This window comes from Ovis aries, chromosome 6 (assembly GCF_016772045.2).
Source record: "Ovis aries strain OAR_USU_Benz2616 breed Rambouillet chromosome 6, ARS-UI_Ramb_v3.0, whole genome shotgun sequence".
NCBI classification, from domain to species: domain Eukaryota; kingdom Metazoa; phylum Chordata; class Mammalia; order Artiodactyla; family Bovidae; genus Ovis; species Ovis aries.
This window is the reverse complement of record NC_056059.1, coordinates 115,431,024-115,436,086: the sequence shown is the minus strand read 5'-3', so window position 1 is coordinate 115,436,086 and position 5,063 is coordinate 115,431,024. Positions and strand designations below refer to the sequence as shown.

At 48.8% G+C, this 5,063-nt stretch overlaps 1 pseudogene; it reads left to right on the top strand.

The window, feature by feature from the left end:
* The first annotated feature begins 3,638 nt into the window (after window positions 1-3,638).
* On the top strand, window positions 3,639-4,702 carry LOC114115253 (melanoma-associated antigen 10-like; annotated as a pseudogene).
* The last annotated feature ends 361 nt before the right edge of the window (window positions 4,703-5,063 follow it).

The window sequence follows — 5,063 nt, the reverse complement described above, 5'->3', positions numbered from 1 at the left end:
AAACGGCGCGCGGCGATGACGCACACGGCCTGGCGCGGCCCGTTTGCGTCACGGGGCGGGGCGCTGGGGACCGGAAGTGAAAGGGAAGATGGCGCAGCCATCGCTTCTCTTATTTTGAGTTTCTTGGCATGTGGTTCTGGTGGAGAGTTCTGAGCTGAGGAATTGCTCAAAGGTCCTCCTAGTCAAAGCTGTGGTTTTCCCAGTAGCCATGTAGGGATGTGAGACTCGGACCATAAAGAAAGCTGAGCGGCAAAAGAATTGATGCTTTTGAACTGTGGTGTCGGAGAAGACTCTGTAGAGTCCCTTGGACTGCAAGGAGATCCAACCAGTCCATCCTAAAAGAAATCAGTCCTGAATATTTATTGGAAGGACTGATGCTGAAGCTGAAGCTCCAATATTTTGGCCAGCTGATGTGAAGAGCTGACTCATTTTGAAAAGACCTTGATGCTGGGAAAGATTGAAGGCGGGAGGAGAAGGGGACGACAGAGGATGAGATGTTTGGGTGGCATCACTGACTCGTACCCATGAGTTTGAGTAAACTCCTGGAGTTGGTGATGGACAGGGAGGCCTGGTGTGTTGCAGTCCATGGGGTCCCAAAGAGTAGGACACAACTGAGCAACTGAACTGAACTGGGGTACGTTCAAGGGTGTCGGGGCCAACAGTAACGTGACCCGAGTTGACTTTTGGAGAATTCTGGCTGGGGTGTATTTATGGAATCATTAAAATTATTCCTGTGTCTGGAATTTGGTTGTCTCCATATTGGTTCCTGATCAACATCAAGGAGCCCATGTTTGGCTCACGAACGTTCAGGCTTAGCCCCCATCCGAGAGCCCCTGCTTCTGCATTTGACTCTGGGCTTGCTTTCCCGTGTGAGGAAGTGGCAGCCGATGCACCCCTGCATCTGAGTGCTGCCCTGTGGTGCTTACTAGGACGGGTGGTCAGCTGTCACCCACCTGTCCCCAAGTGAAAGTGTTAGTTGCTCAGCTGCATCTGACTGCGACCCCATGCACTGTGGCCCTCTAGGCGCCTCGGTCTTGGAATTCTCCAGGCAAGAATACTGGAATGGGTAGCCATTCCCTTGTGCAGAGGATCTTCACCCAGAGATTGAACTCTGATCTCCTGGTTTGCAGGCAGATTCTTACTGTCTAAGCCATGAGGGAAACCGTGTGTCCAAGGAGGAGCAGAAAAGGGCAGCTACTCCCAGTGTAGGTGAACATCACCTTCACAGTCTGTAGAATCTGGTGATACTGAAACCGTTTACCTCAGGTTGGGCCTTGAACCCACACGGCTGAGACTCAAACCCAGCCAAAACCCTGCTTGGGACTTGAACCCACGTGTCTGAGACTCAAACCTAGCCAAAACCCACAGTATGTAGTTTCAGAACCTGATGAAGTTCAGGTTCTTGATGTCTCATCACAGGATGAATTCAATGAGAGATGAAGTGATAGATAAGAAGTGGGTTTATTCAGATACAGAGAGGCACAGACTCCACAGACACAGTGTGAGCCATCGCAGGCAAAGGTGGCCATGAAGCATGGCATGGTTAGCTTTTATAGGCTGGGTAATTTCATATGCTAATGAGTTGGAGGACCATTCCAACTATTTTGGGGAAGGGGGCGGAGATTTCCTGGATTTGGGCCATCACCCACTCCTTGGTCTTTCAACAGTCGTCTCACTTGCTGACTCAGGGTCAAGGTCTAGTCTTGTCTGCCATCTCGGCCCCATTGGATTTTAGTCGGTTTAGGTTGTGTCCTTGGGCTATGCCATTCTCTGAAGTTGTGCTCTGCCCCTTCCCTCCTGTTACAAGACTCCAAAAACACCTCACAGATTCTCCAGTCTTTTTGAACATTCATCCCTCAGTTGGGATTTTTTTTTTCTAAAGGGTCTCTATCAGAATCAAAGATTGAAAACTAACTCAAGTCATGTAGTTTATCAGAGAAAAGAGCAAAGCCCAATGTCTATGGAATCAAGAGGTAAATGATTGCTAAACCTCATAGTCTTTGACCATGTAATTGATTTTCATGCTGTTTTGGTTTCCTAGGGTTGTCATAACCAATTAGCCCAAACTGGGTGGTTTAAAACTGTAGAGATTTGCTATCACAGGCCTGAAGGCTTGGTGGCAGGATCTATTTCTTGCCTCTCAGCTTCTGGTGATTGCCAGCAACTGTGAGTGTCCTGGGCCTGTGGCCGTTTAACTCTGATCTCTTCCTCCACGGCCACTTGGCCTTCTTGTGTTTCTCTGTGTCTCTTCTCTGGCAAAGACCTGACTTCCAAGTAAGGTCACAGGTACAGTGGGTTAGGACTTTGGTATGTCTTTGGGGGGAGGCATAATTTAACCTCCAGTGCTGTCCAAAGATGTTTAGCCTGTGGGGCAGCCAAAAGATTAATCATTACAAAGTGTTGCTCAGATGTGAAGGGACCTGGGCTTAGCACTGAGGATGCAGAGCCAAATAAGATCCCACCCTTGAGGAACCTTGATCATGGAATAGGAAACAGACGACAGTCAAGACGTATGGGATCCAGGGGTGGCAGAAGGAGGAAGGTTTTGTTTCTTTCTTTCTTTTTTTTTACACTAGAAAACTCCTCCAATCTTGATGGAAAGGCTTTGTGAAAGGAGGACTCAGTGACAACTGAGTTAAATAGAACCAATTGTGGTGGGGGGAAAAAATTCTTCAAGGGAGTGCTGACTTCAGAAGACCCGGCTCCAAATGCAGAGCACAGAACAAAGCAGAAGAGTTCACAGGGGCACAGTTTTGTTCACTCTCGGGGAGCTGGGGGGTGGAGGGCAGCCTTCTCCCGTGTTTCTCAGTTTTGCAAAGATCATCGCCTATCTGCAATCATTGGTTTCATCACAGCCAAGAGCAATGTTTTCATTAGGAACTTGGCCTGACTTGTGTTAGTGGAGCTCAGGATGCAAAATGCCTTTGTTTCCTCATTCAACTTGTTATGTAACGTCCATAATCAAAACAGCATTGAGGCAAGGTGTCTGCTTGGCTTCTCGTGTGTAACAAGCATGCTGTTTCATTTAACCGTGGGCTCAGTTCTTCAGAAACATAACAAAATGCCTATTTCTCAGCCTCTGTGCTGTTAAGCGTCTGGGCCCTGAGGCTGTCCCCTTGCGGTCCTGACTGATTCGGTCCCTGCAGCCCTGGTGCATGTCACATGCACAGACGAGTGATCGCTGAGCAGAAACCTGGAGGCCAAGGCCTTCAGATAAGAGTGAGACAGAGCAGGACCCTTAAGTCTTTCCCCTCCGTGTCCTCCACCTGCCTTTTGTCTGTAGAAAAACTTTAGCCAAAGAATAAATTAACCGGAGAAATAAGAAAATGCAGAAACAAAGAAAAGCAGTCAAACAAGACCAAATAATAAGGGAGTTCCCTGGTGGTCCAGTGGACAGGACCAGAGCTCTCACTGCCGTGGACTGGGCTCAAACCCTGGTTGAGAAACTAAAATGGTACAAGATGGATGGCATGGCCAAAAGCACATAAAACAAAACAGAAAACTTTTAAAATACCGAATGGTAATAGTTTAGTCATTAAACAAAGTCAACGACCTTCACTCCCTCCTCCAAGGCTATAGATAATATTCTGAGCTTTATCCTTTGAGCTGTTTTGCAGATAGTGAACTCCCCGCCCCCATGAAGTGGAAAAAGTTAAACTCCATGATGACCAGACGATAGCCATAACATAAGCTGCCACGATTCTGAGAACTGGTCTCAAGGAAGTGGGAACAAACCAACCTTGGAACTGAAGAGGAACTGTACTTAAAACAAGCAAGATGACACTGAGTAAACAACAGGAAGTGAAAGTCGTGTCCGACTCCTGGCAACACCATGGCCTGTACAGTCCATGGAATTCTCCAGTGAGACCTAATCTGATGAAGTTCCTGCTCCTTAAGTGTCGAGCCAAGGAGCTGACCTCCCCGGCGGAAATGCTGAAGATGGTCCTCAGGGATAACCAGGAGCACTTCCCGGTGGGCTTCAGCCATGCCTCGCAGTGCCTGCAGCTGGTCTTTGGCGTGGAGGTGAGGGAGGTAGACCCCAGGGAGCATACCTACACTGTCGCCCCTGCCCTGGGCCTCACCTGTGATGCAATGCAGAGCAGTGGGCAGGGCCTGCCCAAGGCCCAGCCTCTTGGTGCTGATCCTCAGCCAGATCATGAGGAATGGAGACCTGGCCCCTGAGGAGGTGGTCTGGGGAGCACTCAGCAGATGGGGGTGTGTGTTGGGAGGGAGCACTCCATCTTTGGGGAGCCCAGGGAGCTGCTGACCCAAGTGTGGGTGCGGGAGGGATACCTGGAGTACCGGCAGGTGCCTGACAGTGACCCTGCTCGCTACAAGTTCCTGTGGGGTCCCTGGGCCTATGCGGAGACCAGAAAACAGCAAGTCATGGCGTTTGTGCTTGGGGTCAGACAAAGGGCTTTGAGGGCCTTCCCACTTCAGTCTGCAGAGGCTGCGAGGGAGGAGGACAAGGAGGCCTGAGCCAGAGAGGCAGCCGGCCAACCCTTCCCTCTGCGATTGAAGAGGGAGCGTTCAGCCTTCTCAGAACTGAGGGCCTGGCCCAGCTGGGGGAGCCATTCTGTAGCCTCTTTGGGTTCCTGTTCTTTATGATGATAGGCAGATTCGTCTCTGTTTCCTTTAGAAAATTGTCAAACTTGAATTGTTTCAATGGAAGGCTAAATAAACTTCAGTGTCTCAGCTTTGTGAATGATGTTGATCACAGTGTGTTTGTCCTTATCCAGTTCAAGAACAAGAGTTTTGCTGTGTTGTAAAAGCAATTGGGAACTCTTCCATTTTGTTTTGTGGTCCTGAACAGGATACAGTGGAATTGGAATTAGGACTGTTTTGGAAATGTGAGCTTACTGAGCAGTAGTATTGGTGGGGGAAGAATTAGATGATGAAAGTAATCATAGTGAATTCATGCTTCTGTCCTTCTTGTGTATCATTCTCAAAAACTAAATTATCCTTGTTAAAAAAAAAAAATAAAGACTCAGAAATAAGGTGGGGATCAGGTGGGGCTGACGCCATTCACAGGCAAAAGCCCAGGTCCTAATCCTTGCATGCTT